This window comes from Ambystoma mexicanum, chromosome 1p (genome assembly GCF_040938575.1).
Source record: "Ambystoma mexicanum isolate Mex_15411 chromosome 1p, UKY_AmexF1_1, whole genome shotgun sequence".
Lineage (NCBI taxonomy): Eukaryota > Metazoa > Chordata > Amphibia > Caudata > Ambystomatidae > Ambystoma > Ambystoma mexicanum.
In genome coordinates, this window is record NC_090921.1 from 228,896,288 (window position 1) to 228,912,964 (window position 16,677).

General features: G+C 43.4%; 1 protein-coding gene across 1 annotated transcript in view; it reads left to right on the forward strand.

The window, feature by feature from the left end:
* Positions 1–16,677, forward strand: part of LOC138568318 (lysophosphatidic acid receptor 6-like) — a 163,054-nt gene that overhangs the window by 50,968 nt on the left and 95,409 nt on the right. The gene's annotated exons all lie outside the window — the stretch shown is intronic.

The following is a 16,677-nucleotide window of genomic DNA, read 5'->3' on the forward strand; positions in this document are numbered from 1 at the left end:
TTATAAAGACCCAGGTTATGGGAATTTCTTGTAGATTTATTTCTGCTCTACATGCATAAATACCTAAAGGGTTTTTCCATATTTCTATTGCATTTTTAAAAGTTTGATTCTTCAGTGCTATAAGCAAACCTCCTGAGGGACGACCTAATGATTTTTGTGAAGCTGGTAAACAAAAAACTGTGTATGCTTCGATTTTTAAAGGGTTTACCAGCCAAGTTTCTTGTAATAGGACCACATCTCCCTGATTGAATAAGTTTGCCCTTGTTTCGTTTGCTCTAATAATGCTGGAGCCCCTCGTGTTCCAACTAAAAACATTTAGATCATTTCTTCTAAAGTTGCTGAGTTCCTAATCCCAGCTTCTGCAGTACTTGTGTCAGTATTTCTGGGAGAAGCATGAGGGTATTATCTTTTGTCTTTAAATCCTTCTCTAAGCTTCCCTTTTTCATCAGGTACGATTCATTAGTGGTTTCCTTTTCCTTGTTTTTTGATGAAAAGACGTTCTGATGATTGTCTGTAATACTACTTTCTGTATCATTACATGAGACCTCTAACCCATAGGATTCCAGCTCTATAGATTCTTGTAGCATAGCATGTTTTGATGTTGCAGAGGTTAGAGTTAGTTCTACCATGAATGGGTCGTTGGATTGGGAATTTAACACTCTCTATGTCTTCAGATACGAAAGATTGAAGATTTTTTGTTTTTTTCGTTATGCCCAATATTACTCCACGACTCAGAGATTTGTGATACCCTAGGTTTGAGCGCAGTCTCAACCAGACTCTTTGAGTGGTATTTTTTTTATGTACTTTGATTCAGCTGATCACAAACTTTGGGTGAGGTCTGTGTTGCTGAAAGGGCATCATCTCGATATCCAAAGCTGTTTAGCTTTACAGACTTCCCTTCACCATTTTGAGCTTTGTTTACATTTGCTTTACATGGCTTTTTTTCCGTTGTGATCATAGAGGAGATTAGGTTTGGAGGAAGTGTATTTGGATCCTTGGCAACCAATTGTCTCTTAATTAGAAAGATGGGAGCAATTTTCATATTATCACACTGTGCTGTAACGATGTTCTTTACATTATTTTTCTCCTTTTCAAGGTGAGGATTTTTTTCAAAAAAATCGTGGCCCATTTTTGTTTTTTTATTGTGGGATCCTTTTGAGGTACACCATCTAATTCATTCCTTGTTTGTGGTTTCTCCAGTTTTGATTTTCCTTTCAGAGCATTCTCTGCTATTTTTGTTTTTGGCTATTACTTCGCTCTGTCTCCTCCTCAATTTGCAAACCGATACTTGCTTTTATGATTACAGCAGTTCCTTCCGTTTTATTACTGTTACCTGTTTTGATCTTTTCAGGCTTTTCCTTATTTAGCTTCTGACTTTCCTTTCCTTTGACAATCTTGTTTTTTTCTGTAAGGTTTTGTGGATCTTTAACCTTACGTGCTATGCTGTCCTGTTCCTCACTGTTGCCAGAGGTTATTAAATTTGTCTTGTGATTTGTTTTTCCTTTTACATTTCCAGTTTTGTTGTTTTTTGACCCTTTTTTTTGTTTCTTTTCACTTTGGGGTATGTTGATTTTGACCTCTCTCTTCTTGTGAGACGTTTCCTCATTTTCCTTCTGCCTCTTGAGGTCTGATCACCTGGTTTTTGCCAGTCTTGAGTTTTCTACATTTGATTCCCTTTTCCCTTTTCTGGTTCCGTTTTTTGGGTGTCTTCTTCAGGTTCAATTTCTTCTTCTAACACATTGGCAAGCCTTCGGAATTCTACCAGTATCGAGTCTGATAGTGGTGTGTCATCTAATGAGTATTCTTGGATTTTTTCTGTAGTTCTTTCTGCTTGGTTTGTATTCGGATTTCCATTCAGTACTGCTAAGACCTCTTGCAGTAGTTTGTTATTTTGGTTTCCAATCTCACTTTTTTCCTTCAATGATTGCTGAATAGAGGTTATATCAAGTCCTTGTTTTACCAGTTCCAGGTTTAGGGCCTGGATCGGGAGGGTCAAGTTTGCATTAGTTGCGGTCACCAGACATACTAAAGAAGAGTCACAGAGTGCTATTTCTTTTGCCATCTCTATAAGTGTCCCATTTTGTGTTTGCACCTCCATTTTTAACATCTCAAAGACTGAGACCAATGAGTTGAGAACAAAGTTCAAAGCTTTCAACTTGTCTGTACTTAGATCTTTTTTTGTTTTGTCATCTACAGGGTGGGCTAAGTCTCTTTGTTCATTTAAAGGTTGTTTCGTGTTTTTTGGTGATTGTGGGTTTTGTGGCATTTGTGATACCACCTTTTCCCCTCGTTTGGGATGGAAGTTTCTTTCCCCAACATCACTGGCGATATATGAATTTCTGTGCTAGAAGATGGGGTTTGAGGTTGCCTCGGGTTTTCCCAGAGGATGAGTGAATCTCCTTTGATGTCACTGTGACTTTTATGTCGTTTTCTCCCAAAGTGATTTTCTATTTTCCGTTGAATTCTTTTCGTCGTTGTAGTGTATTCCAAACCCGCTTCCAATTGTTTACTATTGCGACACTTGGGTTCCTTTTCTTGAGGCTGTCCACTGGGGTGTTATGAAGTTCTTCTGCATGTACCAGAACTTGAATTTGCTGGGGGGTGTTTGGGTTTGCGTTCCCCTGGGTGTGTTGTTCCATGGGTATATTTACTTCATGGCTTCCATTTAAGTATGATCCATCCCCTTCACCCCCCATGTCTTTTGTGCTGCAGAGTTTCATTGGACCTTTTTATTGAACGTAAGCACTGTCTAAACAGTTTTGTGTCAATAATTCCTTAAAGGGATGGTCTAGTAAAAAGTTTTATTTCAAAAATAGATAGGCCACATTAAAAAAAAAATACTAGCATCCTCCGTTTTAAAACTTCCTATGTAAAATTTTGAACTATTCAAGCTCAAAATTCGAAAAAGCAAGCACAGGGGCGCCGCCATTTTGTGAAATGGAGGCCCTCCTGTGCTGGCTTTTGCTTTTGCGGCACTAATGAAGGAAAAGCCAGCCAGCTGTAGTAAACAAAGTCTACCGCTGGGTGGCTTTCCCTTCATTAGTGCCGGGACTCGGAGGACGCGGACCGGAGACCAGAGCAGGAAAGCTGCAGCTGAATCTCGGTAAGTGCTATTTATTTTTTTTACAAAAAATAAGCACTAGCTGCGGTTTTTTTTCTAAGTTTTCCGGGCTGGAGGAGCCCGGAAAACTTAGAAATAAAACCGCAGCTTTAAAAACGTTGTATTTATGTTTGCGGTCGCTTTTGGAGCGACCGCAAACATAAATACAACGTTATTGTGTTGGAAAACGCTGCGGTTTTTCTTTCCAAGTTTCTCAGGCTCCTCCGGCTCGGAAGGAGCCCGGAAAGCCCGGAAAACTTAGAAAAAAAACCGCAGCTAGTGCTTATTTTTTGTAAAAATAAATAAATAGCACTTACCGAGATTCAGCTGCAGCTTTCCTGCTCTGGTCTCCGGTCCGCGTCCTCCGAGTCCCGGCACTAATGAAGGGAAAGCCACCCAGCGGTAGACTTTATTTACTACAGCTGGCTGGCTTTTCCTTCATTAGTGCCGCAAAAGCCAGCACAGGAGGGCCTCCATTTCACAAAATGGCGGCGCCCTTGTGCTTGCTTTTGAGCTTAAATATCTCAAAATTTTACATAGGAAGTTTTAAAACGGAGGATGCTAGTATTTTTTTTTTAATGTGGGCTATCTATTTTTGAAATAAAAATTTTTACTAGAACATGCCTTTAATGTTTTTCCCCTTGAAGGTATTTACAGACTGCCTCTATACCCCGTGTAAAAATGCAGTCAGGCAGTGACACTTCCTGCTTTGCAGTGTGGGCAGAGTCTTGTATCCCTTAAGGGACCCGCACCTTTTTAGATACGAGAGTTCTCAGCCAGTTACGGGTGTCCTGGTGTGAAAACACAAGTAGTCCGTTCCGCTTTTGCTCCCAGGCGAAAAATAACAATGTAGCAATAGCAGTGTCAGACAGCCACAGAAACGCTGTCTCGCACAGCACAGCACCTCGGTCAGGGGTTCAAGAAAATGGGGCTCCAATAAGTTTGCCCCCCGACCAGAGGGGAGCTGTATGCAAAAAAAAAAAAAAATCACTCACGCCTGATGATCGTGGCGTTTCAAAGTTGCTGTCGCAATGGCCTCCAGAAGAACAGAAGGACTGTCAGGACACCTCAATTCCTTTTCATATTTCTTATTCTGTGATTTATTTTACCTCCTTGACTTGGGAGTTCTTGGTCCCCTATCCCTCTATCTGACGAAGTGGGGTGATCCCCTGAAAGTATGAATTCCAACAGAGTGGTCATTTTAGCATCCATGATTGCTAGCCTAGTGCTTTGTTCCTCTCTATATTTATCATATTGAGTCTGCTCTTTATTGTTATAGTCATTATTGATCTTGCCCTCCACCAGGCCCTCCAAAAATGCCAAACGAGTAACTAATTGATTAAAGGCAGCTTGTTGGCCTACCATAGAACCACCAAACATCTCTGCCACTTTTACCATACCACCATATCCTGAGTTTGGAGGTAGAGGAAAATACCTCCAACACTTTGCTGGAGATGTTTCTTCTACATTGCTGCCAATAAATGGAGGAAAATGTAGGCAATTCCATGAATGGGGGCTAACACTGCCTTAGCACCACTGGTAATCTTGCGTATTTACAGCAGATCATGTGGTATTAACAATCAACTACTGCCAAAATCGTAATGAGGGGCTATGTCTAATGCCAGCCAGGTAGTAAAATTCAGAAAGGAAAAAACATACTTCACCACCCTCTGTGCATCCTGAGCATGACTGGCCCAGACTTGGAGGAGGAAACACAACATGCCTGCACTCCAAACCGGAAGTACATGGATGTTCCTGACAGGGGAAGGCAATGGCCGTAATTAAAAGAAGTTGATGGAATAATGCTAATTAGCATTATCTGCTAGCATCTGCTGCGACTTCTACCACTGAAACTATGCGCTTGCATCTGGTTGCAAAAGCAGGTGCTATGGAAACACCTCAGCAACAATGGAAACTATACGCGGAGCATCTGGCGAGAACGCCCAGATGTTATAATAAACATTGGTCCAGGGACTACAAACTGGAGACCTTGTACATTGGAATTGATTTAAAAGAACACGTTAAGGTGAGCAGTTACACGTCATAAAGCAGTGACTACCAGACCCCTGCTACCAGACCCCAGCCGGACAGTGGGTCATGTTTATTTATTTTTAAAATCCTCTCCTTGTCCGTATCTTTTCTATTCCTAGCCCTTGTTATGGCTGAATCACCAAATAATTTTGGATTTTGTTCTATTTACATAGAAATCTATGAAAATGAAAGATCATGCCAATTACCAAAACACCAGAAGATTAGAAAGATTAAATGCCTTAGTATTCTTTCTCATTATAGTCTCAATTATTAATCCACATTATAATCCTTTGCAAACAACATTCTAAATGGACTATGGTTTCCCAGGAGATGCTTGCACATGTGTGGCTATTGTTGAAGTCAATTAAGTTGAATATTAGAAATATTGAATAATTAACCTTGGTTTTATACATTGGGCCTCATTACGACCCAGGCGCTGGACCATGGTGCTATTAGCACCATGGTCCATGCCTGTCTCCGGCATGGTGGATGGCGGAATTACCGCCCCCATCACAAGGTTGGCGGGGGCGGTAATTCCCCATTCACCATTTGCCCTTCCCCATTCCCATTTTGCCCCATAGGGCATAATGGGGATGGGGAAGGCGCAAATTACGGCACCGTAAATTACGGTTGCCGTAATTAGCTCCAAGGTCCCTTAGCGGGTTGGATTTTAAGGCGTTAAAGCCTCCAACCCGCTAAGGGACCTTGTAATCAGGCGCTAATGGTTTAACGGCGCTGACGCTCTTTACGGCTACAATGGAGAAATATTTTACTGGATTTGTTTGGTAATGAAAAAAGCCAAACTTGTGGTTGAGGAGCTGCCAAGAAGGTAGATTGTGGTCTTTTCAGCTTTCAAATGTATCATCAGAGTTTTATTCTCTCAAAGGCAGTAGGTATTGTGTTCAGGATGAGCAGTGCAGACCTGGATGGGTGTTTGCTAGAAAGGTTCTACTGGGACTAAGACCTTGCAATGTCAGGAACTTTGTTGGATAGATTTAGATGTACGAGGTGCATTGGAAGCTCAAATCCATGTTTGTTGAGGGGTCTGGCTGCTCCTTTTCAGCATAATTCTTACATATTTCCAGAGATAATCCACAAAGGCAGTGTGCCATACCGGGTCTTAGTGGACCATGCCCCAAGTTACACAATGACCTTCAAGAAGCGCTGAGAAAGCATCCATTATGCCCCCTTGCCTCTGGGATTATGGGCAATAGCACCCCAGGATAATGTACTGGATGCTAGTGACATTTTGTTTTTGTTTTACAAAAGAAAACGGTCACATGGAGATAGCAAGACATTTCTCCTGTTAAAAAAAAACTACACTTAAAATGACCGCCATGGAAATAGAAAAGGGTGCTTGCAGAGTCCCCTTTTCATTTGCATGGACAGCTGAGAAAGGCAAAAGAGACGCCAGTAAAATAACGTTTCCAAAATGTGGGATGAAGTGGGTAACAGAGCGGGAGGTGGTGAGTAGCAGGCATGGAGCAGCAAGGCTGTGTGGGATGGAGGCGGAGCAACAGGGCAAGTGGCAAGCACAGGACCAGCCAACAGCTTGCTCGGATGGCCTTCTTTACCAGAGGATTCAGCCTGTCATCCGAGCACCCTGAGTAGCTGATCCACCATTTCCTAAATATTTTAAGAAGCTGGTTGTTTAATTGCTTCAAAAGACCTTGAAATGAACTACCACTTGGAATAAGTCGATGTCCAGAAATCTTAATGGGATTACGTTTTAGCTGAACTCCCAATGGTACCTGTTGGTTTGCGATGAAGACTCATTCAATCGAAAATATATTTTGCAGTTGCCATTGTTGGGCAAAGATTCGAAATTTCCCTTTGGCTCCTCCATCAAAAAGAGTAGAGCTTAAAACCATACATTGGGCCTCATGAGCTGGGCGGTGTGGTTAAAATGCAGTGGTAAGACCATTACCGCCGCATTACCGCACTGCCCAACTATGAGTTTGCTGGAAAGTTGGAGGATTCACCTCCAGCTATGAGCTAGAGGTAAATTTGCCACATTTCTGTCAAATTCTGCCAGAATCCTCTATGGATTCCTATGTACATTAATTAAATGTAGGCTAACATTGCCACCACCACTTGTAATACAGCAGTAATTCCGCCGGACCAAGTGGCAGTAACGGTATTACAGTTTGTTGGTATTCCGCCGAGATACCACCAAAATCATAATGAGTCTCAAAGGCTTGGGAAAGAAGTGCAGAAACTAACAGACACAGTTGCTGAAAATAAATAATAAAAGAACAAGGGATACAGTGTGCCACAGTCATAAACACATTCAACTAAAGGTACCAGCATTAGTGGGTGCCTGAGTGACATGTCAAGCATTCCACTGCTTGGGCCCATCCAAACCCATTGCCAGCCCTCCCCGCAGCCAACAATGGTGGGGTGCAAATGAAACATATCTCCTAGTAGCAGTGGACGAGTTCACCCGGTACCCAGAGGTTGAGCCAGTATGATCCACAGATGCAGCATCAGTATTTATGGCACTTGAAAAAAAAATGGTGGTACACTGCTTACCGAATAGGATCAAGAGTGACAATGAGCCGTCTTTCAAAAGTCGAGAGCAACAAATCCTTTTTGACAATCTGAGCATCCATCATCATCGGATAACACCATACTGGCCACAGGCCAATGGGGATGCAGAAAGATGTATGGCCTCAATCAATAAAGTTGTAAGAATCGCCAAAGACAGAAGCCTGCCATGGCTCACCGAGGTGTATCGTTTCTTACGCTCTTACAGCCAGACCCCCACTCATCTACGTGGGTGAGGCCGGCCGTCCTCATGTTTGGAGTCCCAATTCAAGTGGGGTTCCCACTCCACCCCACAACAGCTCCGCAAACCATGGAAACCGAAACAGTAGAACAACACCGACAAGCCACAATGAGAAAGAGAGCCTGGCACGGCAGGCCACCACAGCCCACTCCTAGTGGGAGACACGGCACTGATAAAGAACAGGGAGCTTCCGAGGTAGCTAGCTCTCACCTATGAGTCACAGTCATGGACCGTCATGGAGAAAGACTACAGCATGGTGACTGCAGCCCGAGGAGGAGAAAGTGACCCCAACACTCCTCACACTTTCAGAAGGTGCCACAAAAGATGTGGCAAGAGGTGGGTGAGGCTGCCCCTGAAAGGAGCAAACACGCCCCGACAGAAACAGAATAGTCACAAGACGAAAAACCAACATCCCATAGTGACCTGGAAAAAGGTCCACTAACAGAAGCCAGCTGTGGGCAAAGAGCCCCCAATCCCAATGAGACCCCAAGGATAGAGATCTAATGTTGGTACGCCTTTGGAAACAACAGCACTGTCCACCAGGCTTTCAGTGTTTGTGCTGAATAGAATAAACCGGCGTGCCATGAACATAGAGTAATCATGAGACTGTGGCCTCCTGAACTTACCCATTTTATAGCGAGATGAGAGGGGGGATTTGTATCCAATTTTGGGAGGGGTGTGATGTTGTCATGTGACTGACAATGGCGGCATGACGGGTAACAGGAGTAAGTGCTACCAATCAAACCAACAGTGTTCGGGTTGAATGGATACTCAGGGTAGTTTAGTAGTGCCCCTGTTCAGATGGACAAAGGCGAAGGCTGCATGAAAGGAGGTAAACAAGTTTAATAAAAGAAAGGTAATTGGAAGCGCAGCATTGGGTGGAGTCAGCGGAGAGGAGGTCTGTTGAGTTGTAACAGCAAGAGCAAGCACAGTAAGGGTTCCTGGGTGGGTGTGGTTCTCATGGCCAACCAGATCTTGAGCTTTTTAGGGAAGAAGAGAAGCAATGGGGCATAATGTAGATAGGGGGAAAGAATTCCAGTTCATGCAGGTGCCTCCAGGGGAAGATGGACTCAGAGTTTGCTGTTTCCTAATATTGATAATGCAGACTCTTATTGATTTACAGAAAACAATGGGGAAATGCATGAGTTGCAAAAAACACAGTTTTAATGCAAGTTAGAGCAAAAGGAAGAATGGACAGACGTTGGTCTCAGGGAACAGGAAGACTGAGCGACTCTCAACACGCCCATGTTACATTACAGTATTTAAGGATGAAAACCACAAGATTGTACAAAATATCAGGTGCATTACAATTCCCACATTCCTTTTGGCTATCACCTTTATGAGTACCTAAACACAATATATATTCTGGCACTTCATTGGTTAGTGAAATCCTAGTGGTGTAGTAAATGCATCCCCCTTCAGACGCCCTAATTGCATAATAAGCAGAAAAACTGAAACTTACCTCCTGCAGGAACACACTTGAAACAGTGAGCTTCTCTCCCATGGGACCAGTCATCTGTCTTGGCAGCCTCTTCTTCTCAGGCCTTAAACAGTAACATACTTTTGTAACTATCTTAGTTTTCTGGCCAAGACCTCCCATCTCTTGGGAAGCTGGTGACTTCATGAGAAGCACAGCTGAGGCACCTGCTCTTGAGGAATTCATTCTCATATTTGTGTGTGTTTGGACATCGCCCTACCGTGTACCCAGCAGCCCTAGACTAGATAGGGGCACTAGCACTACAGCCTGGGCTAATGTTTTGACATAATTTCTACATGAGGTCTTCGCTCACACTGGAAGAACTGCCCTTCAGTGATTCTTGTGTATGTCTGCTTTGTGCCAAGGACAGCAACTATTAATTTGTGCTCGATGTCCTGGGAACAGTTTGTGAAAGAAACAGTGAGGGTCTAATTCTTAACATAAGAATAGCTTGTGCATGTTCTGCCCCTCCACCGTGGCTCTGGCATCATTGCTTTCTCTGAAGGGGAGCAAGACTGCAATTTGATTTCAGTAAATGGCAGAACATTCAGAAATGGGCCTAGTGTTGTGAACTACAAAGCCTACAACCTTAATGTCAGTGACTACTTCTAAAACAGCAGACAGCAAGCTCTGTCATCTTAGTGTTAAACATAAGGCTTAATGCGACTGAATGGTATTCTTTATGGTGTTTAAGAATGATAATGAAAATGCCTGCCTGGCCTGGTTCAATAGAATGACCTACCCTTGGTCAGCTTGTCAGAGCTCTTCATATGGGTAACATTCACAGAGCCTGTATTTCCTGTTAGGTCTGGTGTGTTGATAGTGCATCCCTGTCTCTACAATCAATTCCAGGTGGACTCTATTTGGCGTGTAGGGAAATAGTAAGATTGTCTGGCAGGCATGTCCAGTGGGAGTCAATGAAGATTGATGAGAATTAGGGTCTCTGATTTTTGGCTTAAACAGAAAAATACTGATAAAAGACAACAGAACAGATTCTCTTCATTTCTTGTGCCCTGGGCCACTCAACATGTGCAAAGGTCCTGCTCACTCAGAGGGTTTGGGAGGGGAACGAGGCAATCTCTGCACTAGCCAAGCCCCTCACCTTTCCTTGCAGGCGGCACTAGAGCGCAGGAACTTGGCAGGGTCAGACATACCGTCAACCTTCACCATGCCTGCCAGCTCTCAACAGAGCAGCCCCAGACGCAGGTCCCTACACCTGTCAGGCTCACCACAGAGAGGCAGGTCCAGTGTCAAGAAGCCACGGAAGTGAGACAGTGGCAGACATCAAGTGACACTGATGCTGCCTAGGGAGTGTTTCCGGGAGGGTGAGTTTGAGAGAGTTAGTCAAGGAGGGATAGTTGGGAGGGTTGGGTGGGTGGGCTAGTTGGGGATGGGGTAGTGAGAGGCTAGTTGGGGAGTGGGAGGTGGGGGGCCAGTTGTGGAGGGGGGGGCTTGGCCACACATGGTTCTGCATATTAATTCACGTCTGAACATTCAATTTGTGTAGTGGTGTGCTTTATTTTTGCCCTGCCTCAAATGCAGTGTGTGCCATGTGTCCTGTGCAGGTGCTGTAGTGTGCGCTCAGAAGTAGTTCTGTATGAGTTCCGTGTGGGCTGCACGCCCATCCCTGTCATCCATGTGATGGTGTATTTGCATGTCCATAGCTGCATCCTCTGCACTGTCATCATCATCATCATCATCATCATCCACTGGAGGCATGCACATGTCCGGGGCAGCGGACTGTTCTTCCGTGTGCACATATTGTGCAACATGTCACAGGCCACTTACACAGCCCTATGCATCAGTGCCCCACCAGAGTGGTGAAGGCAACGAAACCGTGCCTTCAACAGTCCGAATGTCTGCTCAATTGTCGCCCTTGTCCTGATGTGCCCACAATTGTACTCTGTCTCCTTGTGGCTCAGTGGATATCTCACAGGGGTCACCAGCCATGGTAGTATGTGTAGCTGGAGTCACCTGCATGTAAAGGGACACAGGGAGGGCCACATTATTGAGGTGACTGGGCAGTGCATGCATGTTGGTATGTGGATGTGGGACACATGCCTCTGGGTCTGTGCGCTGGCGGGCCCTTAGTCACCTTGATGCACCCTGTGACACAAAATGCTGTTCAGGGCATGTGTAGGATCAGACTCCAAGGGATGATTTAGTGGTGGGGCATAGTGAGCATATGCAGTGCTATGTGACATGGGAATGATGCATTCTGGTAACTGTGGTCCATTACTTGTGCATGTCCATCCATGCCTAGGTTTTGCTGGTGTGTCCTTCCATAGACTCATGTGGTACATGCCAGTCATGACCACCCACTCTTGCGTGCAGAATGTTTCCCTGCATTTGCATGGTGCCTGTGGGCCATGCACTGGTGACAGTGAGCATCCCCCCATGCACTAGTATGCATGCAATGTGGTGTGTCTGTTGATTCTTTGACACACCCAATAGCCAGGTCCGCCGTCCACTGTAACGCAACATGTACCCAGGGAGCATGCTGTTGCGCTGCACCATCGAGTCATCTGTTGATCCCGGGAAGCATGCGCAGCAGTGTGTGATCATCAGGTACACATCACAGACGACCTGCACATTCATGGAGTGGTACAGCTTTCTGTTCCGATACACCTTCTCTGTGGCGTGGCCAGCCACTAGCACTATATGTGTGCAGTCAAATGCTCCCAATACATTAGGCATGCCCACAAAGGCATGGACGCGGACCTTGGTGGCATATACTCGGGCCTGTGTCATTGGTAGGGTTATGTGCTGGGACACATGATGCAGGAGGGCATCAGAGGGCCTGCAGAAGCACTTTTGAGAATGCTGGCTGGGAGTTGCCATGCAGTTCCCCGACTCTATGCTGGAATGTGCATTTAGAAAGAAAATACAGCACAGACACCACCTTCAACAGGGGAGATATGGCAGGCCGGATGCCAATGACGCTCTGGATGTCATCCTGGATGAGGCCCACTATTGCAAGGATGGTCTCCCTGTTCAGGAGTTAAAGTGTTTGACTCAGCCTGTCAGTCAGAGACCAGTGTGTGGCCCTTATGCGGGGCATAGTTGCACGCCTCTGTGGCACAACCTGCTGCCCATTGTTCCTCTGCATCCTCATCCTCCTCTTCCACTGCCTGTCAGCCTGATGCCACTGTTGCAGCTCCTGCTCATAGAGCTGCACTCCTGGATGCAACACCTCCATGTCCGTGCCAGCATGGCTGTGTTGGAGGGTGTGTGTGGTGTGGGTGTGGTCCTTTTAAGCAGTCCCTGTACTCATTGTGTGCAGCTGGGTCAATTGAGCACCTGAGGCCTGTTCCTGCACACCTGGGCCTGATTACCGCCTGCTCCGCGGTGCCAGTGTTTCCAACACGGTTTTCTCAGTGGCACTGGCATTTTTGTGCCGGTGTTTCCAGGAAATCCATAGTTGTAATTCCGCCATCTTTCTGTGGAGCCTGAGTTTCCCGCACTGCTTCACGTGGCTCCTGCAGTTTCAGTTACATGCGCTACCGGCAGCGGCAGCACAGTGCACACTGTTACTGGCACCGCAGTTACCGCCATTGCCTCTCACAGTGCAGCGGTCCAGAATGAGTGCTAGTAATCGGAAATACTGGCACGCTGTTCCTGAAATGCCACCGTTGTAATGAGGGCCATATTATTTGGATGCACTTACCAGCACCCAGCAGCGATGCGGGTGCTAGGAACCCATTCCACACTGACAAGCCCTTAAATGGCCCATCTTCGTGCAATGCTAAAAAAAGACAAAAATATATTTTGATATTTTGATCACGGTTTAAAAGATTGAAATGCAAGTAGGGTTGAAGCGGTTCATATTGCTGCTGTACCAGTTACAACAAAAGGTTGAAAGGGGTAGAAATTACCCTGTCATGCTTTGCACATTCCTCTCTGTCTGTTCTATACAGATGCAAGCAAAGCCCATCTGTGCATATGGGATGGGCTTTAAAATGCACAGGAGCACCTCCAGATTGTCAGAGTTTTGCAAAGGTGTGAAAAGGGGTATCTGAATGTGGAATGCACTTATGTCATTACGAATTGTATGCCACATCATTTGGTGTAAGTTAAGAGGAAGCGGTTGCAGCAAAAAAAGGTTATTGAAATTGTGACCTTTATCTAGGCCTCCAGAAATCTGTGGTGAAATGGAGAGATCTGGGTGCATTTTCAAAGTCTGAAGAGTTATGGCTGAATCTGCTTTTCCTCTTTCTGAGATCGTTAAAATGAGTGGCATTAAGGTTGATAAAGGCAATAGCTGTTAGTCAGCGACTTTGTGCTTTTCTTGCAGTACATTTGCTGGGCTGGACATTTCATGAGTTCTGCGGCAGCTATGTTCCTTCCATTTGCATTTCCTCAGCCCCTGCTCGTCCTCCCCTAGTCTCCTGATGGCTTTTCAATGTAAAATCCCCTTGGTTGGGAGATGAGGGGGTCATTGGAAGATATCAGTTTGAAATCAGTCGTGACCTTTTGTTCCTGCACAGCGTAGCTAGATAATTCAACCATCTTTCCAAACTTGACTTTACTTTTAAGAGATGCGCTTTCTCTGAGTGTTAGTCTTGGCTCACGTCATCGTCACTTTCAGTTTATTTCAGATAAGAAAATATAATGCAATCCGTAAAAAAGAACAATAATTAAATAAATATTAAAGATAAAGAATCCAGGCAGTAGATACGCTGTAGTTCACAATTATATTTGTATTTTTAAAACAAAAGAACATAAGCTCTAACTGAGCACATATAATAACTAGATAATTATATTTTAACATAAGTTGACATTAATATTCAATCTAAAGTAATGCACTCATACATCTGACCAACATTAACTCATAAGAGCACGCGCAAATGTTTTGTGATATTTGTATCAGTCTATCGGTAAAAACAAAAAACACATTTGCATACAATTTTAGACCACAGTATGAGTATACTTTGCGCCCTGTCAAATTTGCATACAATCTCAAACCACAGTATTATTATAATTTCATCAAAACGAAATAATCTTTAGGTTTCCCTGGTCCTATACTTCTCCAAATTGTACACAGATATGATTAAAAGCAATGCAGTTGTACATTGTGCCCTTTCGCAATCCACAGTCCTTTTATGGATAATATATCTATAAAGAGAGGGATAGAATAACAAATCATTTTATGATAAAGAGAAGAAGAAGATGAGGAGGTATGCAAATGAATTGTTAGAAATCAATTCCAATTCAAAAGTATTGTTAATATCCATCTAAAGTATAATTGTTATTGATCAGTAATTGCATACTCATATGAGGACCCAAACCCTCACTACTTTCCTCAACCAACCAACAGCCTATAACATAAGGCATATCTCTGTTAGTAAATATGTTGCTAAGCTTCGAGTACAATTTTTAAACTAATTGTTAAAAAATAAGGATAACATTTTGAGGTTTCCCATAACATACTGTTTACAAAAGGGGTTTATGTACCCAATTGGTATAAATAAGTAGTAGTACTAATTTCTTTATTTCGGATTATATAACAAAAATCCATGGAAGATACATCATGCAAAGCCATTAACAAGAAGCATTATAAAAATATTAAAAGCAAGGGCAACAATTAATTCACAAAATCACATACATAACACAACGTAACACCTGTACCTAAGTATGTACGTAAGTATGTACCTGCGATCTGTGGCCAATACTTAATGGCACTCTTATTATGTATCATTCAAAATTCCAGATATGAACAGCATCACAGATTACCAGGAAATAGTATCTACAAAAAATGGTTACTAACCCGTTTGTATAATGGCTTCATATAATTATTGATATGAATCACATCAAGCCATATAATAAAAACAGCATCACCATATGCTTGGTAATCATGATAATGCGCTCGGATACTTATATAGTAGGAACAGCCATTAAATACCTTGTATGTATTGAGTCATCACAATCCTTGTGAGTATGGTTCAGTCATATCTTCATTTGCACTTTTGAGTCAGATTTGGGGTCTAAAATAAAGTGCGCCATCCTTAATGCCCTCAAATAACAATTAGCTAGACAACAAACCAAGATTAGATATTCAAAAGATATTAATCATGCTTTAGTGTGGTTTGAATACAAATTATGTGAAAATATTAGTATCCGGTTATTAAGGTATATGTGCTCAGTTGTTGGAACTTATTTTCTTTTGTTTTAAAAATACAAATATAATTTTGAACTACAGAGCATCAACTGTCTGGATTCTTAATCTTGAATACTTTACACAGGTTGCCTTGTAGTGTGGCAACCTCCAAACAATTGATGCTGTGGATTGAGTTCAAAGTAGAAGTACACTATAATTACTGAATATAATAAGGACACTTATAGGTTAGGATAGGGAGTGTTCCTTTATCAAACACTGAACTTGTTCTTAAGTAATTAGATAAGGACACACATATATTAAAAAAATTATAAAAGCATTATTTGTCAGCGTAGGATATAACATCCTAAAATGCCAGCCAGGTTATTTGAAAATATGCAAGAAGTGCAAATATAAACCTAGCCCAATTAGTTCTTATCTAATTCCCAGCTACACTCAGAATTCAGTCCTCATCCTCCTACTTTCACTAACTTTCTCCGGTCTTGCAGCTCTTTCTCTGTCTCCTCTCTTTCTGTCTCCTCAATCCCTATCCCTCTTCTATCTTTTACTCTCTCTGGTATTGCATCTCTTTCTCTGTCTCCTCTCTCTGTCTCTCTTTTCAGTCATCACTCTCATCCTCTCTCTTACTCTCTCCGGTATCACATCTCTTTCTCTGTCTCCCTCTCTCTCGTCAATCCTCATCCTCCTTCTTTCTATTTCTCCACTATTACATCTATTTCTCTCTCTTCAATCCGCATCCTCCATCACTATCTCTTACTCTTTAGTATTAACTCTACTTCTCTGTCTCCTCTCCCTCCCTCCCTGCCTGTCTCTCATTCTTGTCAGTCCTCATCCTTCTCCAGTTTACACGCTCTGGTATTAGATCTCTTTCTCTGTCCCCTTTCTCTCTCTCTTCAATCCTCATCCTACTTCTCTCCGTTACTCTCTCCAGTAGTGCACCTTTATCTCTGTCTCCTCTCTCTCTCTTTTCAGTCCTTTTCCTCCTACTCTCACTTACTATCTCCGGTATCACATCTCTTTCTCTGTCTCCTCCCTTGCTCTCTGTCTCATTCTCACGCTGTCTCTCTCTCTCTCTCTCTCTCTCTCTCTCTCTCTCTGTATCTCTCTCCCCCTCTCTTCACTCATCATCCACCTTCTCTCTCTTACTCTCTCTGGCATTGCATCTT